This window comes from Nothobranchius furzeri, chromosome 11 (genome assembly GCF_043380555.1).
Source record: "Nothobranchius furzeri strain GRZ-AD chromosome 11, NfurGRZ-RIMD1, whole genome shotgun sequence".
NCBI lineage: Eukaryota > Metazoa > Chordata > Actinopteri > Cyprinodontiformes > Nothobranchiidae > Nothobranchius > Nothobranchius furzeri.
In genome coordinates, this window is record NC_091751.1 from 7,104,162 (window position 1) to 7,130,150 (window position 25,989).

Genomic DNA, 25,989 nt, shown 5'->3' on the forward strand with positions numbered 1-25,989 from the left:
CACATGTCAACAATGGGTCTGAAAGAGGGCCTCCAGGAGAGAGGCCCAAGCAAGACGCGCCCCGAGGAGCGTCTTGCCACATGTCACCTCTGGGTCTGACTGAGCGCCTCCAGGAGAGAGGCCCAAGCAAGAAGCGCCCCGAGGAGCGTCTTGCCACGTGTCAACACTGGGTCTGATTGAGGGCCTTCTGGAGAGAGGCCCAAGCAAGACGCGCCCCGAGGAGCGTCTTGCCACATGTCAACAATGGGTCTGACTGAGGGCCTCCAGGAGAGAAGCCCAAGCAAGACGCGCCTCGAGGAGCTTCTTGCCACATGTCAGCACTCGGTCTGACTGAGCGCCTCCAGGAGAGAGGCCCAAGCAAGACGCGCCCCGAGGAGCGTCTTGACACATGTCAACACTGGGTCTGACAGAGGGCCTCCATGAGAGAGGCCCAAGCAAGACGCGCCCCGAGGAGAGTCTTGCCTTATGTCAGCACTCGGTCTGACTGAGCGCCTCCAGGAGAGATGCCCAAGCAAGACGCGCCCCGAGGAGCGTCTTGCCACATGTCACTACTCGGTCTAACTGAGCGCCTCCAGGAGAGAGGTCCAAGCAAGACGCGCCCAGAGGAGCGTCTTGCCACATGTCACTACTCGGTCTGACTGAGCACCTCCAGGAGAGAGGCCCAAGCAAGAAGTGCCCCGAGGAGCGTCTTGCCACATGTCAACAATGGGTCTGACTGAGGGCCTCCAGGAGAGAAGCCAAAGCAAGACGCGCCCCGAGGAGCGTCTTGCAACATGTCAACACTGGGTCTGACTGAGGGCCTCTAGGAGAGAGGCCCAAATAAGACGCGCCCCGAGGAGCGTCTTGCCACATGTCAACAATGGGTCTGACTGATGGCCTCCAGGAGAGAAGCCCAAGCAAGACGCGCCCCGAGGAGCGTCTTGCCACATGTCAGCACTCGGTCTGACTGAGCGCCTCCAGGAGAGAGGCCCAAGCAAGACGCGCCCCGAGGAGCGTCTTGCCACATGTCAACACTGGGTCTGACTGAGCGCCTCCAGGAGAGAGGCCCAAGCAAGACGCGCCCCGAGGAGAGTCTTGCCACATGTGAACACTGGGTCTAACTGAGCGCCTCCAGGAGAGAGGCCCAAGCAAGACGCGCTCGGAGGAGCGTCTTGCCACTTGTCAGCACTGTGTCTGACTGAGCGCCTCCAGGAGAGAGGCCCAAGCAAGACACGCCCCGAGGAGTGTCTTGACACATGTCAACACTGGGTCGGACTGAGGGCCTCCATGAGAGAAGCCCAAGCAAGACGCGCCCCGAGGAGAGTCTTGCCACATGTCACCACTCGGTCTGAATGAGCGCCTCCAGGAAAGAGGCCCAACCAAGACGCGCCCCGAGGAGTGTCTTGCCACATGCCAACACTGGGTCTGACTGAGCGCCTCCAGGAGAGAGGCCTAGGCAAGACGCGCCCCGAGAAGCGTCTTGCCACGTGTCAACACTGGGTCTGACTGAGCGCCTCCAGGAGAGAGGCCCAAGCAAGACGCGCCCCGAGGAGCGTCTTTCCACGTGTCACCACTGGGTCTGACTGAGCGCCTCCAGGAGAGAGGCCCAAGCAAGACGCGCCCCGAGGAGCGTCTTGACACATGTCAACACTGGGTCTGACAGAGGGCCTCCAGGAGAGAGGCCCAAGCAAGACGCGCCCCGAGGAGTGTCTTGCCACATGTCACCACTGGGTCTGACTGAGCGCCTCCAGGAGAGAGGCCCAAGCAAGACGCGCCCCGAGGAGCGTCAGGCCACATGTCACTACTCAGTCTGACTGAGCGCCTCCAGGAGAGAGGCCCCAGCAAGACGCGCCCCGAGGAGCGTCTTACCTAATGTCAGCACTCTGTCTGACTGAGCGCCTCCAGGAGAGAGGCCCAAGCAAGACGCGCCCCGAGGAGCGTCTTGCCACATGTCAACAATGGGTCTGACTGAGGGCCTCCAGGAGAGAGGCCCAAGCAAGATGCGCCCGGAGGAGAGTCTTGCCACATGTCAACAATGGGTCTGACTGAGGGCCTCCAGGAGAGAGGCCCAAGCAAGACGCGCCCCGAGGAGCGTCTTGCCACATGTCACCTCTGGTTCTGACTGAGCGCCTCCAGGAGAGAGGCCCAAGCAAGACGCGCCCCGAGGAGCGTCTTGTCACATGTCAACACCGGGTCTTTCTGAGCGCCTCCAGGAGAGAAGCCCAAGCAAGACGCGCCCCGAGGAGCGTCTTGCCACATGTCAGCACTCGGTCTGACTGAGCGCCTCCAGGAGAGAGGCCCAAGCAAGACGCGCCCCGAGGAGCGTCTTGCCACATGTCAACAATGGGTCTGACTGAGGGCCTCCAGGAGAGAAGCCCAAGCAACACGCGGCTCGAGGAGCGTCTTGCCACATATCAGCACTCGGTCTGACTGAGCGCCTCCAGGAGAGAGGCCCAAGCAAGACGCGCCCCGAGGAGCGTCTTGCCACATGTCAACAATGGGTCTGACTGAGGGCCTCCAGGAGAGAAGCCCAAGCAAGAAGCGCCCCGAGGAGCGTCTTGACACATGTCAACACTGGGTCTGACAGAGGGCCTCCAGGAGAGAGGCCCAAGCAAGTTGCGCCCCGAGGAGTGTCTTGCCACATGTCACCACTTGGTCTGACTGAGCGCCTCCAGGAGAGAGGCCCAAATGAGACGCGCCCCGAGGAGCGTCTTGCCACATTTCAACAATGGGTCTGACTGAGGGCCTCCAGGAGAGAAGCCCAAGCAAGACGCGCCCCGAGGAGCGTCTTGCAACATGTCAGCATTCGGTCTGACTGAGCGCCTCCAGGAGAGAGGCCCAAGCAAGACGTGCCCCGAGGAGCGTCTTGCCACATGTCAACACTGGGTCTGACTGAGCGCCTCCAGGAGAGAGGCCCAAGCAAGACGCGCCCCGAGGAGCGTCTTGCCACATGTGAACACTGGGTCTGACTGAGCGCCTCCAGGAGAGAGGCCCAAGCAAGACGCGCCCGGAGGAGCGTCTTGTCAAATGTCACTACTCGGTCTGACTGAGCGCCTCCAGGAGAGAGGCCCAAGCAAGACGTGCCCCGAGGAGCGTCTTGCCACATGTCAAAAATGGGTCTGACTGAGGGCCTCCAGGAGAGAAGCCCAAGCAAGAAGCGGCCCGAGGAGCGTCTTGCCACATATCAACACTGGGTCTGACTGAGCACCTCCAGGAGAGAGGCCCAAGCAAGACACGCCCCGAGGAGCGTCTTGACACATGTCAACACTGGGTCTGACTGAGGGCCTCCATGAGAGAAGCCCAAGCAAGACGCGCCCCGAGGAGAGTGTTGCCACATGTCAGCACTCGGTCTGACTGAGCGCCTCCAGGAGAGAGGCCCAAGCAAGACGTGCCCCGAGGAGCGTCTTGCCACATGTCAACACTGGGTCTGACTGAGCGCCTCCAGGAGAGAAGCCCAAGCAAGACGCGCCCCGAGGAGCGTCTTGCCACCTGTCAACACTGGGTCTTACTGAGCGCCTCCAGGAGAGAAGCCCAAGCAAGACGCGCCCCGAGGATCGTCTTGCCACATGTCAGCACTCGGTCTGACTGAGCGCCTCCAGGAGAGAGGCCCAAGCAAGACGTGCCCCGAGGAGCGTCTTGCCACATGTCAACACTGGGTCTGACTGAGCGCCTCCAGGAGAGAAGCCCAAGCAAGACGCGCCCCGAGGAGCGTCTTGCCACCTGTCAACACTGGGTCTTACTGAGCGCCTCCAGGAGAGAGGCCCAAGCAAGACGCGCCCCGAGGAGCGTCTTGCCACATGTGAACACTGGGTCTGACTGAGCGCCTCCAGGAGAGAGGCCCAAGCAAGACGCGCCCGGAGGAGCGTCTTGTCAAATGTCACTACTCGGTCTGACTGAGCGCCTCCAGGAGAGAGGCCCAAGCAAGACGTGCCCCGAGGAGCGTCTTGCCACATGTCAACAATGGGTCTGACTGAGGGCCTCCAGGAGAGAAGCCCAAGCAAGAAGCGCCCCGAGGAGCGTCTTGCCACATAACACTGGGTCTGACTGAGCACCTCCAGGAGAGAGGCCCAAGCAAGACACGCCCCGAGGAGCGTCTTGACACATGTCAACACTGGGTCTGACTGAGGGCCTCCATGAGAGAAGCCCAAGCAAGACGCGCCCCGAGGAGAGTGTTGCCACATGTCAACACTGGGTCTGACAGAGGGCATCCAGGAGAGAGGCCCAAGCAATACGCGCCCCGAGGAGCGTCTTGGCACATGTCACCACTGGGTCTGACTGAGCGCCTCCAGGAGAAAGGCCCAAGCAAAAGCGCCCCGAGGAGCGGCTTGCCACGTGTCAACACTGGGTCTGATTGAGGGCCTTCTGGAGAGAGGCCCAAGCAAGAAGCGCCCCGAGGAGCGTCTTGCCACATGTCAACAATGGGCCTGACTGAGGGCCTCCAGGAGAGAAGCCCAAGCAAGACGCGCCCCGAGGATCGTCTTGCCACATGTCAGCACTCGGTCTGACTGAGCGCCTCCAGGAGAGAGGCCCAAGCAAGACGTGCCCCGAGGAGCGTCTTGCCACATGTCAACACTGGGTCTGACTGAGCGCCTCCAGGAGAGAAGCCCAAGCAAGACGCGCCCCGAGGAGCGTCTTGCCACCTGTCAACACTGGGTCTTACTGAGCGCCTCCAGGAGAGAGGCCCAAGCAAGACGCGCCCCGAGGAGCGTCTTGTCAAATGTCACTACTTGGTCTGACTGAGCGCCTCCAGGAGAGAGGCCCAAGCAAGACGTGCCCCGAGGAGCGTCTTGCCACATGTCAACAATGGGTCTGACTGAGGGCCTCCAGGAGAGAAGCCCAAGCAAGAAGCGCCCCGAGGAGCGTCTTGCCACATGTCAACACTGGGTCTGACTGAGCACTTCCAGGAGAGAGGCCCAAGCAAGACACGCCCCGAGGAGCGTCTTGACACATGTCAACACTGGGTCTGACTGAGGGCCTCCATGAGAGAAGCCCAAGCAAGACGCGCCCCAAGGAGAGTGTTGCCACATGTCAACACTGGGTCTGACAGAGGGCATCCAGGAGAGAGGCCCAAGCAATACACGCCCCGAGGAGCGTCTTGCCACATGTCACCACTGGGTCTGACTGAGCGCCTCCAGGAGAAAGGCCCAAGCAAGAAGCGCCCCGAGGAGCGGCTTGCCACGTGTCAACACTGGGTCTGATTGAGGGCCTTCTGGAGAGAGGCCCAAGCAAGACGCGCCCCGAGGAGCGTCTTGCCACATGTCAACAATGGGTCTGACTGAGGGCCTCCAGGAGAGAAGCCCAAGCAAGACGCGCCCCGAGGATCGTCTTGCCACATGTCAGCACTCGGTCTGACTGAGCGCCTCCAGGAGAGAGGCCCAAGCAAGACGTGCCCCGAGGAGCGTCTTGCCACATGTCAACACTGGGTCTGACTGAGCGCCTCCAGGAGAGAGGCCCAAGCAAGACGCGCCCCGAGGAGCGTCTTGCCACATGTGAACACTGGGTCTGACTGAGCGCCTCCAGGAGAGAGGCCCAAGCAAGACGCGCCCGAAGGAGCGTCTTGCCACATGTCAGCACTCGGTCTGACTGAGCGCCTCCAGGAGAGAGGCCCAAGCAAGACGCGCCCCGAGGAGCATATTGACACCTGTCTCCTCTGGGTCTGACTGAGCGCCTCCAGGAGAGAGGCCCAAGCAAGACGTGCCCCGAGGAGCGTCTTGCCACATGTCAACAATGGGTCTGACTGAGTGCCTCCATGAGAGAAGCCCCAGCAAGACGCGCCCCGAGGAGCATCTTGCCACATGTCAACACTGGGTCTGACTGAGAACCTCCAGGAGATAGGTCCAAGCAAGATGTGCCCCGAGGAGCGTCTTGCCACATGTCAACACTGGGTCTGACTGAGCGCCTCCAGGAGAGAGGCCCAAGCAAGACGCGCCCCGAGGAGCGTCTTGTCACATGTCACTACTCGGTCTGACTGAGCGCCTCCAGGAGAGAGGCCCAAGCAAGTTGGCCCCGAGGAGCGTCTTGCCACATGTCAACAATTGGTCTGACTGAGGGCCTCCAGGAGATAAGCCGAAGCAAGAAGCGCCCCGAGGAGCGTCTTGCCACATGTCAACACTGGGTCTGACTGAGCGCCTCCAGGAGAGAGGCCCAAGCAAGACACGCCCCGAGGAGTGTCTTGACACATGTCAACACTGGGTCTGACAGAGGGCATCCAGGAGAGAGGCCCAAGCAATACGCGCCCCGAGGAGCGTCTTGCCACATGTCACCACTGGGTCTGACTGAGCGCCTCCAGGAGAGAGGCCCAAGCAAGAAGCGCCCCGAGGAGCGTCTTGCCACGTGTCAACACTGGGTCTGATTGAGGGCCTTCTGGAGAGAGGCCCAAGCAATACGCGCCCCGTGGAGCGTCTTGCCACGTGTCAACACTGGGTCTGACTTAGCGCCTCCAGGAGAGAGGCCCAAGCAAGATGCGCCCCGAGGAGCGTCTTGCCACGTGTCACCACTGGGTCTGATTGAGCACCTCCAGGAGAGAGGCCCCAGCAAGACGCGCACCGAGGAGTCTCTTGCCTTATGTCAGCACTCGGTCTGACTGAGCATCTCCAGGAGAGAGGCCCAAGCAAGAAGCGCCCCGAGGAGCGTCTTGCCACATGTCAACAATGGGTCTGAATGAGGGCCTCCAGGAGAGAAGCCCAAGCAAGACGCGCCCCGAGGAGCGTCTTGCCACATGTCAGCACTCGGTCTGACTGATCGCCTCCCCAGGAGAGAGGCCCAAGCAAGACGCGCCCTGAGGAGCGTCTTGCCACATGTCAACACTGGGTCTGCCTGAGTGCCTCCATGAGAGAAGCCCCAGCAAGATGCGCCCCGAGGAGCGTCTTGCCACATGTCAGCACTCGGTCTGACTGAGCGCCTCCAGGAGAGAGGCCCAAGCAAGACGCGCCCGAAGGAGCGTCTTGCCACATGTCAACACTGGGTCTGACAGAGGGCCTCAAGGGGAGAGGCCCAAGCAAGATGCGCCCCGAGGAGCATCTTGCCACATGTCAACAATGGGTCTGACTGAGGGCCTCCAGGAGAGAAGCCCAAGCAAGACGTGCCCCGAGGAGCGTCTTGCCACATGTCAGCACTCGGTCTTACTGAGCGCCTCCAGGAGAGAGGCCCAAATGAGACGCGCCCCGAGGAACGTCTTGCCACATGTCAACAATGGGTCTGACTGAGGGCCTCCAGGAGAGAAGCCCAAGCAAGACGCGCCCCGAGGAGCGTCTTGCAACATGTCAGCACTCGGTCTGACTGAGCGCCTCCAGGAGAGAGGCCCAAGCAAGACGTTCCCCGAGGAGCGTCTTGCCACATGTCAACACTGGGTCTGACTGAGCGCCTCCAGGAGAGAGGCCCAAGCAAGAAGCGCCCCGAGGAGCGGCTTGCCACGTGTCAACACTGGGTCTGATTGAGGGCCTTCTGGAGAGAGGCCCAAGCAAGACGCGCCCCGAGGAGCGTCTTGCCACATGTCAACAATGGGTCTGACTGAGGGCCTCCAGGAGAGAAGCCCAAGCAAGACGCGCCCCGAGGATCGTCTTGCCACATGTCAGCACTCGGTCTGACTGAGCGCCTCCAGGAGAGAGGCCCAAGCAAGACGTGCCCCGAGGAGCGTCTTGCCACATGTGAACACTGGGTCTGACTGAGCGCCTCCAGGAGAGAGGCCCAAGCAAGACGCGCCCGAAGGAGCGTCTTGCCACATGTCAGCACTCGGTCTGACTGAGCGCCTCCAGGAGAGAGGCCCAAGCAAGACGCGCCCCGAGGAGCATCTTGACACATGTCTCCTCTGGGTCTGACTGAGCGCCTCCAGGAGAGAGGCCCAAGCAAGACGTGCCCCGAGGAGCGTCTTGCCACATGTCAACACTGGGTCTGACTGAGTGCCTCCATGAGAGAAGCCCCAGCAAGACGCGCACCGAGGAGCATCTTGCCACATGTCAACACTGGGTCTGACTGAGAACCTCCAGGAGATAGGCCCAAGCAAGATGCGCCCCGAGGAGCGTCTTGCCACATGCCAACACTGGGTCTGACTGAGCGCCTCCAGGAGAGAGGCCCAAGCAAGACGCGCCCCGAGGAGCGTCTTGTCACATGTCACTACTCGGTCTGACTGAGCGCCTCCAGGAGAGAGGCCCAAGCAAGTTGGCCCCGAGGAGCGTCTTGCCACATGTCAACAATTGGTCTGACTGAGGGCCTCCAGGAGATAAGCCCAAGCAAGAAGCGCCCCGAGGAGCGTCTTGCCACTTGTCAACACTGGGTCTGACAGAGGTTATCCAGGAGAGAGGCCCAAGCAATACGCGCCCCGAGGAGCGTCTTGCCACATGTCACCACTGGGTCTGACTGAGCGCCTCCAGGAGAGAGGCCCAAGCAAGAAGCGCCCCGAGGAGCGTCTTGCCACGTGTCAACACTGGGTCTGATTGAGGGCCTTCTGGAGAGAGGCCCAAGCAATACGCGCCCCGTGGAGCGTCTTGCCACGTGTCAACACTGGGTCTGACTTAGCGCCTCCAGGAGAGAGGCCCAAGCAAGATGCGCCCCGAGGAGCGTCTTGCCACGTGTCACCACTGGGTCTGATTGAGCACCTCCAGGAGAGAGGCCCCAGCAAGACGCGCCCCGAGGAGTGTCTTGCCTTATGTCAGCACTCGGTCTGACTGAGCGCCTCCAGGAGAGAGGCCCAAGCAAGACGCGCCCCGAGGAGCGTCTTGCCACATGTCAACAATGGGTCTGAATGAGGGCCTCCAGGAGAGAAGCCCAAGCAAGACGCGCCCCGAGGAGCGTCTTGCCACATGTCAGCACTCGGTCTGACTGATCGCCTCCCCAGGAGAGAGGCCCAAGCAAGACGCGCCCTGAGGAGCGTCTTGCCACATGTCAACACTGGGTCTGACTGAGTGCCTCCATGAGAGAAGCCCCAGCAAGACGCGCCCCGAGGAGCGTCTTGCCACATGTCAGCACTCGGTCTGACTGAGCGCCTCCAGGAGAGAGGCCCAAGCAAGACGCGCCCCAAGGAGCGTCTTGCCACATGTCAACACTGGGTCTGACTGAGCGCCTCCAGGAGAGAGGCCCAAGCAAGACGCGACCGAAGGAGCGTCTTGCCACATGTCAGCACTCGGTCTGACTGAGCGCCTCCAGGAGAGAGGCCCAAGCAAGACGCGCCCCGAGGAGCATCTTGACACATGTCTCCTCTGGGTCTGACTGAGCGCCTCCAGGAGAGAGGCCCAAGCAAGACGTGCCACGAGGAGCGTCTTGCCACATGTCAACACTGGGTCTGACTGAGTGCCTCCATGAGAGAAGCCCCAGCAAGACGCGCACCGAGGAGCGTCTTGCCACATGTCAACACTGGGTCTGACTGAGCGCCTCCAGGAGAGAGGCCCAAGCAAGACGCGCCCCGAGGAGCGTCTTGTCACATGTCACTACTCGGTCTGACTGAGCGCCTCCAGGAGAGATGCCCAAGCAAGTTGGCCCCGAGGAGCGTCTTGCCACATGTCAACAATTGGTCTGACTGAGGGCCTCCAGGAGATAAGCCCAAGCAAGAAGCGCCCCGAGGAGCGTCTTGCCACATGTCAACACTGGGTCTGACTGAGCGCCTCCAGGAGAGAGGCCCAAGAAAGACACGCCCCGAGGAGTGTCTTGACACATGTCAACACTGGGTCTGACAGAGGGCATCCAGGAGAGAGGCCCAAGCAATACGCGCCCCAAGGAGCGTCTTGCCACATGTCACCACTGGGTCTGACTGAGCGCCTCCAGGAGAGAGGCCCAAGCAAGAAGCGCCCCGAGGAGCGTCTTGCCACGTGTCAACACTGGGTCTGATTGAGGGCCTTCTGGAGAGAGGCCCAAGCAATACGCGCCCCGTGGAGCGTCTTGCCACGTGTCAACACTGGGTCTGACTTAGCGCCTCCAGGAGAGAGGCCCAAGCAAGATGCGCCCCGAGGAGCGTCTTGCCACGTGTCACCACTGGGTCTGATTGAGCACCTCCAGGAGAGAGGCCCCAGCAAGACGCGCCCCGAGGAGTGTCTTGCCTTATGTCAGCACTCGGTCTGACTGAGCGCCTCCAGGAGAGAGGCCCAAGCAAGACGCGCCCCGAGGAGCGTCTTGCCACATGTCACTACTCGGTCTGACTGAGCGCCTCCAGGAGAGAGGCCCAAGCAAGACGTGCCCCGAGGAGCGTCTTGCCACATGTCAACAATGGGTCTGACTGAGGGCCTCCAGGATAGAAGCCCAAGCAAGACGCGCCCCGAGGAGCGTCTTGCCACATGTCAACACTGGGTCTGACTGAGGGCCTCCAGGAGAGAGGCCCAAATGACACGCGCCCCGAGGAGTGTCTTGCCACTTGTCAACAATGGGTCTGACTGAGGGCCTCCAGGAGAGAAGCCCAAGCAAGACGCGCCCCGAGGAGCGTCTTGCCACATGTCAACAATGGGTCTGACTGAGGGCCTCCAGGAGAGAAGCCCAAGCAAGATGCGCCCCGAGGAGCGTCTTGCCACATGTCAGCACTCGGTCTGACTGAGCGCCTCCAGGAGAGAGGCCCAAGCAAGACGCGCCCCGAGGAGCGTCTTACCACATGTCACCACTGGGTCTGACTGAGCACCTCCAGGAGAGAGGCCCAAGCAAGAAGCGCCCCGAGGAGCGTCTTGCCATGTGTCAACACTGGGTCTGATTGAGGGCCTTCTGGAGAGAGGCCCAAGCAAGACGCGCCCCGAGGAGCGTCTTGCCACGTGTCAACACTGGGTCTGACTTAGCGCCTCCAGGAGAGAGGCCCAAGCAAGATGCGCCCCGAGGAGCGTCTTGCCACGTGTCACCACTGGATCTGATTGAGGGCCTCCAGGAGAGAGGCCCCAGCAAGACGCGCCCCGAGGAGCGTCTTGCCTTATGTCAGCACTTGGTCTGACTGAGCGCCTCCAGGAGAGAGGCCCAAGCAAGACGCGCCCCGAGGAGCGTCTTGCCACATGTCACTACTCGGTCTGACTGAGCGCCTCCAGGAGAGAGGCCCAAGCAAGACGTGCCCCGAGGAGCGTCTTGCCACATGTCAACAATGGGTCTGACTGAGGGCCTCCAGGAGAGAAGCCCAAGCAAGACGCGCCCCGAGGAGCGTCTTGCCACATGTCAACACTGGGTCTGACTGAGGGCCTCCAGGAGAGAGGCCCAAATGAGAAGCGCCCCGAGGAGCGTCTTGCCACATGTCAACAATGGGTCTGACTTAGCGCCTCCAGGAGAGAGGCCCAAGCAAGATGCGCCCCGAGGAGCTTCTTGCCACGTGTCACCACTGGGTCTGATTGAGGGCCTCCAGGAGAGAGGCCCCAGCAAGACGCTCCCCGAGGAGCGTCTTGCCACATGTCACTACTCGGTCTGACTGAGCGCCTCCAGGAGAGAGGCCCAAGCAAGACGTGCCCTGAGGAGCGTCTTGCCACATGTCAACAATGGGTCTGACTGAGGGCCTCCAGGAGAGAAGCCCAAGCAAGATGCGCCCCGAGGAGCGTCTTGCCACATGTCAACACTGGGTCTGACTGAGGGCCTCCAGGAGAGAGGCCCAAATGAGACGTGCCCCGAGGAGCGTCTTGCCACATGACAACAATGGGTCTGACTGAGGGCCTCCAGGAGAGAAGCCCAAGCAAGACGCGCCCCGAGGTGCGTCTTGCCACATGTCAGCACTGGGTCTGATTGAGGGCCTTCTGGAGAGAGGCCAAAGCAAGACGCGCCCCGAGGAGCGTCTTGCCACATGTCAACAATGGGTCTGAATGAGGGCCTCCAGGAGAGAAGCCCAAGCAAGACGCGCCCCGAGGAGCGACTTGCCACATGTCAGCACTCGGTCTTACTGAGCACCTCCAGGAGAGAGGCCCAAGCAAGACGCGCCCCGAGGAGCGTCTTGCCACATGTCAACAATGGGTCTGACTGAGGGCCTCCAGGAGAGAAGCCCAAGCAAGACGCGCCCCGAGGAGCGTCTTGCCACATGTCAGTACTGGGTCTGACTGAGGGCCTTCTGGAGAGAGGCCCGAGCAAGACGCGCCCCGAGGAGCGTTTTGCCACATGTCAACAATGGGTCTGACTGAGGGCCTCCAGGAGAGAAGCCCAAGCAAGACGCGCCCCGAGGAGCGTCTTGCCACATGTCAGCACTCGGTCAGACTGAGTGCCTCCAGGAGAGAGGCCCAAGCAAGACGCACCCCGAGGAGCGTTTTGCCACATGTGAACACTGGGTCTGACTGAGCGCCTCCAGAAGAGAGGCCCAAGCAAGACGCGCCCGGAGGAGCGTCTTGCCACATGTCAGCACTCGGTCTGACTGAGCGCCTCCAGGAGAGAGGCCCAAGCAAGACACGCCCCGAGGAGCATCTTGACACATGTCTCCTCTGGGTCTGACGGAGCGCCTCCAGGAGAGAGGCCCAAGCAAGACGTGCCCCGAGGAGCGTCTTGCCACATGTCAACACTGGGTCTGACTGAGTGCCTCCATGAGAGAAGCCCCAGCAAGACGCGCCCCGAGGAGCATCTTGCCACATGTCAACACTGGGTCTGACTGAGAACCTCCTGGAGAGAGGCCCAAGCAAGATGCGCCCCGAGGAGCGTCTTGCCACATGTCAACACTGGGTCTGACTGAGCGCCTCCAGGAGAGAGGCCCAATCAAGACGCGCCCCGAGGAGCGTCTTGTCACATGTCACTACTCGGTCTGACTGAGCGCCTCCAGGAGAGAGGCCCAAGCAACACGTGCCCCGAGGAGCGTCTTGCCACATGTCAACAATGGGTCTGACTGAGGGCCTCCAGGAGAGAAGCCCAAGCAAGAAGCGCCCCGAGGAGCGTCTTGCCACATGTCAACACTGGGTCTGACTGAGCACCTCCAGGAGAGAGGCCCAAGCAAGAAGCGACCCGAGGAGCGTCTTGCCACGTGTCAACACTGGGTCTGATTGAGGGCCTTCTGGAGAGAGGCCCAAGCAAGACGCGCCCCGAGGAGCGTCTTGCCACGTGTCAACACTGGGTCTGACTTAGCACCTCCAGGAGAGAGGCCCAAGCAAGATGCGCCCCGAGGAGCGTCTTGCCACGTGTCACCACTGGGTCTGATTGAGCACCTCCAGGAGAGAGGCCCCAGCAAGACGCGCCCCGAGGAGTGTCTTGCCTTATGTCAGCACTCGGTCTGACTGAGCGCCTCCAGGAGAGAGGCCCAAGCAAGACGCGCCCCGAGGAGCGTCTTGCCACACGTCAGTACTCGGTCTGACTGAGCGCCTCCAGGAGAGAGGCCCAAGCAAGACGTGCCCCGAGGAGCGTCTTGCCACATGTCAACAATGGGTCTGACTGAGGGCCTCCAGGAGAGAGGCCCAAATGAGACGCGCCCCGAGGAGTGTCTTGCCACATGTCAACAATGGGTCTGACTGAGGGCCTCCAGGAGAGAAGCCCAAGCAAGACGCGCCCTGAGGAGCGTCTTGCCACATGTCAGCACTGGGTCTGATTGAGGGCCTTCTGGAGAGAGGCCCAAGCAAGACGCGCCCCGAGGAGCGTCTTGCCACATGTCAACAATGGGTCTGACTGAGGGCCTCCAGGAGAGAAGCCCAAGCAAGATGCGCCCCGAGGAGCGTCTTGCCACATGTCAGCACTCGGTCTGACTGAGCGCCTCCAGGAGAGAGGCCCAAGCAAGACGCGCCCCGAGGAGCGTCTTGCCACATGTCAACAATGGGTCTGACTGAGGGCCTCCAGGAGAGAAGCCCAAGCAAGACGCGCCCCGAGGAGCGTCTTGCCACATGTCAGCACTGGGTCTGACTGAGGGCCTTCTGGAGAGAGGCCCAAGCAAGACGCGCCCCGAGGAGCGTCTTGCCACATGTCAACAATGGGTCTGACTTAGGGCCTCCAGGAGAGAAGCCCAAGCAAGACGCGCCCCGAGGAGCGTCTTGCCACATGTCAGCACTCGGTCTGACTGAGCACCTCCAGGAGAGAGGCCCAAGCAAGACGCACCCCGAGGAGCGTTTTGCCACATGTGAACACTGGGTCTGACTGAGCGCCTCCAGAAGAGAGGCCCAAGCAAGACGCGCCCGGAGGAGCGTCTTGCCACATGTCAGCACTCGGTCTGACTGAGCACCTCCAGGAGAGAGGCCCAAGCAAGACGCGCCCCGAGGAGCATCTTGACACATGTCTCCTCTGGGTCTGACTGAGCGCCTCCAGGAGAGAGGCCCAAGCAAGACGTGCCCCGAGGAGCGTCTTGCCACATGTCAACACTGGGTCTGACTGAGTGCCTCCATGAGAGAAGCCCCAGCAAGACGCGCCCTGAGGAGCGTCTTGCCACATGTCAACACTGGGTCTGACTGAGCGCCTCCAGGAGAGAGGCCAAAGCAAGACGCGCCCCGAGGAGCGTCTTGTCACATGTCACTACTCGGTCTGACTGAGCGCCTCCAGGAGAGAGGCCCAAGCAAGACGTGCCCCGAGGAGCGTTTTGCCACATGTCAACAATGGGTCTGACTGAGGGCCTCCAGGAGAGAAGCCCAAGCAAGAAGCGCCCCGAGCAGCGTCTTGCCACATGTCAACACTGGGTCTGACTGAGCGCCTCCAGGAGAGAGGCCCAAGCAAGACACGCCCCGAGGAGCGTCTTGACACATGTCAACACTGGGTCTGACTGAGGGCCTCCATGAGAGAAGCCCAAGCAAGACGCGCCCCGAGGAGAATCTTGCCACATGTCAACACTGGGTCTGACAGAGGGCATCCAGGAGAGATGCCCAAGCAATACGCGCCCCGAGGAGCGTCTTGCCACATGTCACCACTGGGTCTGACTGAGCACCTCCAGGAGAGAGGCCCAAGCAAGAAGCGCCCCGAGGAGCGTCTTGCCACGTGTCAACACTGGGTCTGATTGAGGGCCTTCTGGGGAGAGGCCCAAGCAAGACCCGCCCCGAGGAGCGTCTTGCCACGTGTCAACACTGGGTCTGACTTAGCGCCTCCAGGAGAGAGGCCCAAGCAAGATGCGCCCCGAGGAGCGTCTTGCCACGTGTCACCACTGGGTCTGATTGAGGGCCTCCAGGAGAGAGGCCCCAGCAAGACGCGCCCCGAGGAGCGTCTTGCCTTATGTCAGCACTCGGTCTGACTGAGCGCCTCCAGGAGAGAGGCCCAAGCAAGACGCGCCCCGAGGAGCGTCTTGCCACATGTCACTACTCGGTCTGACTGAGCGCCTCCAGGAGAGAGGCCCAAGCAAGACGTGCCCCGAGGAGCGTCTTGCCACATGTCAACAATGGGTCTGACTGAGGGCCTCCAGGAGAGAAGCCCAAGCAAGACGCGCCCCGAGGAGCGTCTTGCCACATGTCAACACTGGGTCTGACTGAGGGCCTCCAGGAGAGAGGCCCAAATGAGACGCGCCCCGAGGAGCGTCTTGCCACATGTCAACAATGGGTCTGACTGAGGGCCTCCAGGAGAGAAGCCCAAGCAAGACGCGCCCAGAGGTGCATCTTGCCACATGTCAGCACTGGGTCTGATTGAGGGCCTTCTGTAGAGAGGCCAAAGCAAGACGCGCCCCGAGGAGCGTCTTGCCACATGTCAAAAATGGGTCTGAATGAGGGCCTCCAGGAGAGAAGCCCAAGCAAGACGCGCCCCGAGGAGCGTCTTGCCACATGTCAGCACTCGGTCTGACTGAGCACCTCCAGGAGAGAGGCCCAAGCAAGACGCGCCCCGAGGAGCGTCTTGCCACATGTCAACAATGGGTCTGACTGAGGGCCTCCAGGAGAGAAGCCCAAGCAAGACGCGCCCCGAGGAGCGTCTTGCCACATGTCAGTACTGGGTCTGATTGAGGGCCTTCTGGAGAGAGGCCCAAGCAAGACGCGCCCCGAGGAGCGTCTTGCCACATGTCAACAATGGGTCTGACTAAGGGCCTCCAGGAGAGAAGCCCAAGCAAGACGCGCCCCGAGGAGCGTCTTGCCACATGTCAGCACTCGGTCTGACTGAGCGCCTCCAGGAGAGAGGCCCAAGCAAGACGCACCCCGAGGAGCGTTTTGCCACATGTGAACACTGGGTCTGACTGAGCGCCTCCAGAAGAGAGGCCCAAGCAAGACGCGCCCGGAGGAGCGTCTTGCCACATGTCAGCACTCGGTCTGACTGAGCGCCTCCAGGAGAGAGGCCCAAGCAAGACGCGCCCCGAGGAGCATCTTGACACATGTCTCCTCTGGGTCTGACTGAACGCCTCCAGGAGAGAGGCCCAAGCAAGACGTGCTCCGAGGAGCGTCTTGCCACATGTCAACACTGGGTCTGACTGAGTGCCTCCATGAGAGAAGCCCCAGCAAGACGCGCCCCGAGGAGCATCTTGCCACATGTCAACACTGGGTCTGACTGAGAACCTCCAGGAGAGAGGCCCAAGCAAGATGCGCCCCGAGGAGCGTCTTGCCACATGTCAACACTGGGTCATACTGAGCGCCTCCAGGAGAGAGGCCCAAGCAAGACGCGCGCCGAGGAGCGTCTTGTCACATGTCACTACTCGGTCTGACTGAGCGCCTCCAGGAGAGAGGCCCAAGCAAGACGTGCCCCGAGGAGCGTCTTGCCACATGTCAACAATGGGTCTGACTGAGGGCCTCCAGGAGAGAAGCCCAAGCAAGAAGCGCCCCGAGGAGCGTCTTGCCACATGTCAACACTGGGTCTGACTGAGCGCCTCCAGGAGAGAGGCCCAAGCAAGACGCACCCCGAGGAGCGTCTTGACACATGTCAACACTGGGTCTGACTGAGGGCCTCCATGAGAGAAGCCCAAGCAAGACGCGCCCCGAGGAGAGTCTTGCCACATGTCAACACTGGTTCTGACAGAGGGCATCCAGGAGAGAGGCCCTAGCAATACGCGCCCCGAGGAGCGTCTTGCCACATGTCACCACTGGGTCTGACTGAGCGCCTCCAGGAGAGAGGCCAAAGCAAGAAGCGCCCCGAGGAGCGTCTTGCCACGTGCCAACACTGGGTCTGATTGAGGGCCTTCTGGAGAGAGGCCAAAGCAAGACGCGCCCCGAGGAGCGTCTTGCCACGTGTCAACACTGGGTCTGACTTAGCGCCTCCAGGAGAGAGGCCCAAGCAAGATGCGCCCCGAGGAGCGTCTTGCCAGGTGTCACCACTGGGTCTGACTGAGCTCCTCCAGGAGAGAGGCCCAAGCAAGACGCGCCCCGAGGAGCGTCTTGCCACGTGTCACCACTGGGTCTGATTGAGCACCTCCAGGAGAGAGGCCCCAGCAAGACGCGCCCCGAGGAGCGTCTTGCCTTATGTCAGCACTCGGTCTTACTGAGCGCCTCCAGGAGAGAGGCCCAAGCAAGACACGCCCCGAGGAGCGTCTTGCCACATGTCACTACTCGGTCTGACTGAGCGCCTCCAGGAGAGAGGCCCAAGCAAGACGTGCCCCGAGGAGCGTCTTGCCACATGTCAACAATGGGTCTGACTGAGGGCCTCCAGGAGAGAAGCCCAAGCAAGACGCGCCCCGTGGAGCGTCTTGCCACATGTCAACACTGGGTCTGACTTAGCGCCTCCAGGAGAGAGGCCCAAGCAAGATGCGCCCCGAGGAGCGTCTTGCCAGGTGTCACCACTGGGTCTGACTGAGCTCCTCCAGGAGAGAGGCCCAAGCAAGACGCGCCCCGAGGAGCGTCTTGCCACGTGTCACCACTGGGTCTGATTGAGCACCTCCAGGAGAGAGGCCCCAGCAAGACGCGCCCCGAGGAGCGTCTTGCCTTATGTCAGCACTCGGTCTTACTGAGCGCCTCCAGGAGAGAGGCCCAAGCAAGACACGCCCCGAGGAGCGTCTTGCCACATGTCACTACTCGGTCTGACTGAGCGCCTCCAGGAGAGAGGCCCAAGCAAGACGTGCCCCGAGGAGCGTCTTGCCACATGTCAACAATGGGTCTGACTGAGGGCCTCCAGGAGAGAAGCCCAAGCAAGACGCGCCCCGTGGAGCGTCTTGCCACATGTCAACACTGGGTCTGACTGAGGTCCTCCAGGAGAGAGGCCCAAATGAGACGCACCCCGTGGAGCGTCTTGCCACATGTCAACACTGGGTCTGACTTAGCGCCTCCAGGAGAGAGGCCCAAGCAAGATGCGCCCCGAGGAGCGTCTTGCCAGGTGTCACCACTGGGTCTGACTGAGCTCCTCCAGGAGAGAGGCCCAAGCAAGACGCGCCCCGAGGAGCGTCTTGCCACGTGTCACCACTGGGTCTGATTGAGCACCGCCAGGAGAGAGGCCCCAGCAAGACGCGCCCCGAGGAGCGTCTTGCCTTATGTCAGCACTCGGTCTTACTGAGCGCCTCCAGGAGAGAGGCCCAAGCAAGACACGCCCCGAGGAGCGTCTTGCCACATGTCACTACTCGGTCTGACTGAGCGCCTCCAGGAGAGAGGCCCAAGCAAGACGTGCCCCGAGGAGCGTCTTGCCACATGTCAACAATGGGTCTGACTGAGGGCCTCCAGGAGAGAAGCCCAAGCAAGACGCGCCCCGTGGAGCGTCTTGCCACATGTCAACACTGGGTCTGACTGAGGTCCTCCAGGAGAGAGGCCCAAATGAGACGCACCCAGAGGAGCGTCTTGCCACATGTCAACAATGGGTCTGACTGAGGGCCTCCAGGAGAGAAGCCCAAGCAAGACGCGCCCCGAGGAGCGTCTTGCCACATGTCAGCACTGGGTCTGACTGAGGGCCTCCATGAGAGAAGCCCAAGCAAGACGCGCCCCGAGGAGCGTCTTGCCACATGTCAACAATGAGTCTGACTGAGGGCCTCCAGGAGAGAGGCCCAAGCAAGACGCGCCCCGAGGAGCGTCTTGCCACATGTCAACAATGGGTCTGACTGAGGGCCTCCATGAGAGAAGCCCAAGCAAGACGCGCCCCGAGGAGCGTCTTGCCACATGTCAGCACTGGGTCTGATTGAGGGCCTTCTGGAGAGAGGCCCAAGCAAGACGCGCCCCGAGGAGCATCTTGCCACATGTCAACAAAGGGTCTGACTGAGGGCCTCCAGGAGAGAAGCCCAAGCAAGACGCGCCCCGAGGAGCGTCTTGCCACATGTCAGCACTCGGTCTGACTGAGCGCCTCCAGGAGAGAGGCCCAAGCAAGACGCGCCCGGAGGAGCGTCTTGCCACATGTCTCCTCTGGGTCTGACTGAGCGCCTCCAGGAGAGAGGCCCAAGCAAGACGCGCCCCGAGGAGCATCTTGACACACGTCTCCTCTGGGTCTGACTGAGCGCCTCCAGGAGAGAGACCCAAGCAAGACGTGCCCCGAGGAGCGTCTTGCCACATGTCAACACTGGGTCTGACTGAGTGCCTCCATGAGAGAAGCCCCAGCAAGACGCGCCCCGAGGAGCATCTTGCCAAATGTCAACACTGGGTCTGACTGAGAACCTCCAGGAGAGAGTCCCAAGCAAGACGCGCCCCGAGGAGCGTCTTGCCACATGTCAACAATGGGTCTTACTGAGGGCCTCCAGGAGAGAAGCCCAAGCAAGACGCGCCCCGAGGAGCTTCTTGTCACATGTCAGCACTCGGTCTGACTGAGCGCCTCCAGGAGAGAGGCCCAAGCAAGACGCGCCCCGAGGAGCGTCTTGACACATGTCAACACTGGGTCTGACAGAGGGCCTCCATGAGAGAGGCCCAAGCAAGACGCGCCCCGAGGAGTGTCTTGCCACATGTCAACACTGGGTCTGACTGAGGGCCTCCAGGAGAGAGGCCCAAGCAAGACGCGCCCCGAGGAGCGTCTTGCCACATGTCAACAATGGGTCTGACTGAGGGCCTCCAGGAGAGAGGCCCAAGCAAGACGCGCCCCGAGGAGCGTCTTGCCACATGTCAACAATGGGTCTGACTGAGGGCCTCCAGGAGAGAAGCCCAAGCAAGACGCGCCCCGAGGAGCATCTTGCCACATGTCAGCACTGGGTCTGATTGAGGGCCTTCTGGAGAGAGGCCCAAGCAAGACGTGCCCCGAGGAGCGTCTTGCCACATGTCAACAATGGGTCTGACTGAGGGCCTCCAGGAGAGAAGCCCAAGCAAGACGTGCCCCGAGGAGCGTCTTGCCACATGTCAACACTGGGTTTGACTGAGTGCCTCCATGAGAGAAGCCCCAGCAAGACGCGCCCCGAGGAGAATCTTGCCAAATGTAAACACTGGGTCTGACTGAGAACCTCCAGGAGAGAGGCCCAAGCAAGACGCGCCCCGAGGAGCTTCTTGCCACATGTCAGCACTCGGTCTGACTGAGCGCCTCCAGGAGAGAGGCCCAAGCAAGACGCGCCCCGAGGAGCGTCTTGACACATGTCAACACTGGGTCTGACAGAGGGCCTCCATGAGAGAGGCCCAAGCAAGACGCGCCCCGAGGAGTGTCTTGCCACATGTCAACACTGGGTCTGACTGAGGGCCTCCAGGAGAGAGGCCCAAGCAAGACGCGCCCCGAGGAGCGTCTTGCCACATGTCAACAATGGGTCTGACTGAGGGCCTCCAGGAGAGAGGCCCAAGCAAGACGCGCCCCGAGGAGCATCTTGCCACATGTCAACAATGGGTCTGACTGAGGGCCTCCAGGAGAGAAGCCCAAGCAAGATGCGCCCCGAGGAGCGTCTTGCCACATGTCAGCAATGGGTCTGATTGAGGGCCTTCTGGAGAGAGGCCCAAGCAAGACGCGCCCCGAGGAGCGTCTTGCCACATGTCAACAATGGGTCTGACTGAGGGCCTCCAGGAGAGAAGCCCAAGCAAGACGCGCCCCGAGGAGCGTCTTGCCACATGTCAGCACTCGGTCTGACTGAGCGCCTCCAGGAGAGAGGCCCAAGCAAGACGCACCCCGAGGAGCGTCTTGCCACATGTGAACACTGGGTCTGACTGAGCGCCTCCAGAAGAGAGGCCCAAGCAAGACGCGCCCGGAGGAGCGTCCTGCCACATGTCAGCACTCGGTCTCACTGAGCGCCTCCAGGAGAGAGGCCCAAGCAAGACGCGCCCCGAGGAGCATCTTGACACATGTCTCCTCTGGGTCTGACTGAGCGCCTCCAGGAGAGAGGCCCAAGCAAGACGCGCCCCGAGGAGCGTCTTGCCACATGTCAACAATGGGTCTGACTGAGGGCCTCCAGGAGAGAAGCCCAAGCAAGACGCGCCCCGAGGAGCTTCTTGCCACATTTCAGCACTCGGTCTGACTGAGCGCCTCCAGGAGAGAGGCCCAAGCAAGACGCGCCCCGAGGAGCGTCTTGACACATGTCAACACTGGGTCTGACAGAGGGCCTCCATGAGAGAGGCCCAAGCAAGACGCGCCCCGAGGAGTGTCTTACCACATGTCAACACTGGGTCTGACTGAGCGCCTCCAGGAGAGAGGCCCAAGCAAGACGCGCCCCGAGGATCGTCTTGCCACGTGTCAACACTGGGTCTGACTTAGCGCCTCCAGGAGAGAGGCCCAAGCAAGATGCGCCCCGAGGAGCGTCTTGCCACGTGTCACCACTGGGTCTGACTGAGCTCCTCCAGGAGAGAGGCCCAAGCAAGACGCGCCCCGAGGAGCGTCTTGCCACGTGTCACCACTGGGTCTGATTGAGCACCTCCAGGAGAGAGGCCCCAGCAAGACGCGCCCCGAGGAGCGTCTTGCCTTATGTCACTACTCGGTCTGACTGAGCGCCTCCAGGAGAGAGGCCCAAGCAAGACGCGCACCGAGGAGAGTCTTGCCACATGTGAACACTGGGTCTGCCTGAGCGCCTTCAGGAGAGAGGCCCAAGCAAGACGCGCCCGGAGGAGCGTCTTGCCACATGTCAGCACTGGGTCTGACTGAGCGCCTTCAGGAGAGAGGCCCAAGCAAGACACGCCCCGAGGAGCGTCTTGACACATGTCAACACTGGGTCGGACTGAGGGCCTCCATGATAGAAGCCCAAGCAAGACGCGCCCCGAGGAGAGTCTTGCCACATGTCAACACTCGGTCTGACAGAGGGCCTCCATGAGAGAGGCCCAAGCAAGACGCGCCCTGAGGAGTGTCTTGCCACATGTCAACACTGGGTCTGACTGAGCGCCTCCAGGAGAGAGGCCCAAGCAAGACGCGCCCCGAGGATCGTCTTGCCACGTGTCAACACTCGGTCTGACTTAGCGCCTCCAGGAGAGAGGCCCAAGCAAGATGCGCCCCGAGGAGCGTCTTGCCACGTGTCACCACTGGGTCTGACTGAGCTCCTCCAGGAGAGAGGCCCAAGCAAGACGCGCCCCGAGGAGCGTCTTGCCACGTGTCACCACTGGGTCTGATTGAGCACCTCCAGGAGAGAGGCCCCAGCAAGACGCGCCCCGAGGAGCGTCTTGCCTTATGTCACTACTCGGTCTGACTGAGCGCCTCCAGGAGAGAGGCCCAAGCAAGACGCGCCCCGAGGAGAGTCTTGCCACATGTGAACACTGGGTCTGCCTGAGCGCCTTCAGGAGAGAGGCCCAAGCAAGACGCGCCCGGAGGAGCGTCTTGCCACATGTCAGCACTGGGTCTGACTGAGCGCCTCCAGGAGAGAGGCCCAAGCAAGACACGCCCCGAGGAGCGTCTTGACACATGTGAACACTGGGTCGGACTGAAGGCCTCCATGATAGAAGCCCAAGCAAGACGCGCCCCGAGGAGAGTCTTGCCACATGTCAACACTCGGTCTGACAGAGGGCCTCCATGAGAGAGGCCCAAGCAATATGCGCCCCGAGGAGTGTCTTGCCACATGTCAACACTGGGTCTGACTGAGCGCCTCCAGGAGAGAGGCCCAAGCAAGACGCGCCCCGAGGAGCGTCTTGCCACGTGTGAACACTGGGTCTGACTGAGCGCCTCCAGGAGAGAGGCCCAAGCAAGATGCGCCCGGAGGAGCGTCTTGCCACATGTCAGCACTCGGTCTGACTGAGCGCCTCCAGGAGAGAGGCCCAAGCAAGACGCGCCCCGAGGAGCATCTTGACACATGTCTCCTCTGGGTCTGACTGAGCGACTCCAGGAGAGAGGCCCAAGCAAGACGTGCCCCGAGGAGCGTCTTGCCACATGTCAACACTGGGTCTGACTGAGTGCCTCCATGAGAGAAGCCCCAGCAAGACGTGCCCCGAGGAGCATCTTGCGACATGTCAACACTGGGTCTGACTGAGAACCTCCAGGAGAGAGGCCCAAGCAAGACGCGCCCCGAGGAGCTTCTTGCCACCTGTCAACACTGGGTCTGACTGAGCGCCTCCAGGAGAGAGGCCCAAGCAAGACGCGCCCCGAGGAGCGTCTTGTCAAATGTCACTACTCGGTCTGACTGAGCGCCTCCAGGAGAGAGGCCCAAGCAAGACGTGCCCCGAGGAGCGTCTTGCCACATGTCAACAATGGGTCTGACTGAGGGCCTCCAGGAGAGAAGCCCAAGCAATAAGCGCCCCGAGGAGCGTCTTGCCACATGTCAACACTGGGTCTGACTGAGCGCCTCCAGGAGAGAGGCCCAAGCAAGAAACGCCCCGAGGAGCGTCTTGACACATGTCAACACCGGGTCTGACTGAGGGCCTCCATGAGAGAAGCCCAAGCAAGACGAGCCCCGAGGAGAGTCTTGCCACATGTCAACACTGGGTCTGACAGAGGGCATCCAGGAGAGAGGCCCAAGCAATACGTGCCCCGAGGAGCGTCTTGCCACATGTCACCACTGGGTCTGACTGAGCGCCTCCAGGAGAAAGGCCCAAGCAAGAAGCGCCCTGAGGAGCGTCTTGCCACGTGTCAACACTGGGTCTGATTGAGGGCCTTCTGGAGAGAGGCCCAAGCAAGACGCGCCCCGAGGAGCGTCTTGCCACATGTCAACAATGGGTATGACTGAGGTTCTCCAGGAGAGAAGCCCAAGCAAGACGCGCCCCGAAGATCGTCTTGCCACATGTCAGCACTCGGTCTGACTGAGCGCCTCCAGGAGAGAGGCCCAAGCAAGACGCGCCCCGAGGAGCGTCTTGCCACATGTGAACACTGGGTCTGACTGAGCGCCTCCAGGAGAGAGGCCCAAGCAAGACGCGCCCGGAGGAGTGTCTTGCCACATGTCAGCACTCGGTCTGACTGAGCGCCTCCAGGAGAGAGGCCCAAGCAAGACGCGCCCCGAGGAGCATCTTGACACATGTCTCCTCTGGGTCTGACTGAGAACCTCCAGGAGAGAGGCCCAAGCAAGATGCGCCCCGAGGAGCGTCTTGCCACATGCCAACACTGGGTCTGACTGAGCGCCTCCAGGAGAGAGGCCCAAGCAAGACGCGCCCCGAGGAGCGTCTTGTCACATGTCACTACTCGGTCTGACTGAGCGCCTCCAGGAGAGAGGCCCAAGCAAGACGTGCCCCGAGGAGCGTCTTGCCACATGTCAACAATGGGTCTGACTGAGGGCCTCCAGGAGAGAAGCCCAAGCAAGAAGCGCCCCGAGGAGAGTCTTGCCACATGTCAACACTGGGTGTGACAGAGGGCATCCAGGAGAGAGGCCCAAGCAATACGCGCCCCGAGGAGCGTCTTGCCACATGTCACCACAGGGTCTGACTGAGCGCCTCCAGGAGAGAGGCCCAAGCAAGAAGCGCCCCGAGGAGCGTCTTGCCACGTGTCAACAGTGGGTCTGATTGAGGGCCTTCTGGAGAGAGGCCCAAGCAAGAAGCGCCCCAAGGAGCGTCTTGCCACATGTCAACAATGGGTCTGATGTCTCTGATCTGTACACTGCAGGCCTGACCGGGGTTTGCATGCAAGGGCCTGTGTGTGTGTGTGTGTGTGTGTGTGTGTGTGTGTGTGTGTGTGTGTGTGTGTGTGTGTGTGTGTGTGTGTGTGTGTGTGTGTGTGTGTGTGTGTGTGTGTGTGTGTGTGTGTGTGTGTGTGTGTGTGTGTGTGTGAAACAAATAAAGATAAATATAGCTAGTGCGGCCACGAGCGGTCGTGCAGGGTAGAGGCTGCGCGAAAACGCCTCTAAAACAAGCGCGTGCCCGCGCCCAATCCGGCGTCTACTTGTTCAACGAACTCAGCAGGTTCTCCAACAATAGGGTCGGCGTGATCGTGTCCTTACCACATGTCAACACTGGGTCTGACAGAGGGCCTCCAGGAGAGAGGCCCAAGCAAGACGCGCCCCGAGGAGCGTCTTGCCACATGTCACCTCTGGGTGTGACTGAGCGCCTCCAGGAGAGAGGCCCAAGCAAGATGCGCCCCGAGGAGCGTCTTGTCACATGTCAACACTGGGTCTGACTGAGCGCCTCCAGGAGAGAAGCCCCAGCAAGACGTGCCCCGAAGAGCGTCTTGCCACATGTCAGCACTCGGTCTGACTGAGCGCATCCAGGAGAGAGGCCCAAGCAAAATGCGCCCCGAGGAGCGTCTTGCCACATGTCAACAATGGGTCTGACTGAGGGCCTCCAGGAGAGAAGCCCAAGCAAGATGCGCCCCGAGGAGCGTCTTGCCACATGTCAGCACTTGGTCTGACTGAGCGCCTCCAGGAGAGAGGGCCAAGCAAGACGCGCCCCGAGGAGCGTCTTGCCACATGTCAACGAAGGGTCTGACAGAGGGCCTCCAGAGGAGAAGCCCAAGCAAGACGCGCTCCGAGGAGCGTCTTGCCACATGTCAGCACTAGGACTGACTGAGCGCCTCCAGGAGAGAGGCCCAAGCAAGACGCGCCCCGAGGAGCGTCTTGCCACATGTCACCTCTGGGTCTGACTGAGCGCCTCAAGGAGAGAGGCCCAAGCAAGACGCGCCCCGAGGAGCGTCTTGTCACATGTCAACACTGGGTCTGACTGAGCGCCTCCAGGACAGACCCCCCAGAAAGACGTGCCCCGAGGAGCGTCTTGCCACATGTCAGTACTCGGTCTGACTGAGCGCCTCCAGGAGAGAGGCCCAAGCAAGATGCGCCCCGAGGAGCGTCTTTCCACATGTCAACAATGGGTCTGACTGAGGGCCTCCAGGAGAGAATCCCAAGCAAGAGGCGCCCCGAGGAGCGTCTTGCCACATGTCAACGAAGGGTCTGACTGAGGGCCTCCAGGAGAGAAGCCCAAGCAAGACGCGCCGCGAGGAGCGTCTTGCCACATGTCAACACTTGCTCTGACTGAGCGCCTCCAGGAGAGATGCCCAAGCAAGAAACGCCCAAAGAGCCTCTTTACACATGTCAACACTGGGTCTTACTGATCGCCTCCCCAGGAGAGAGGCCCA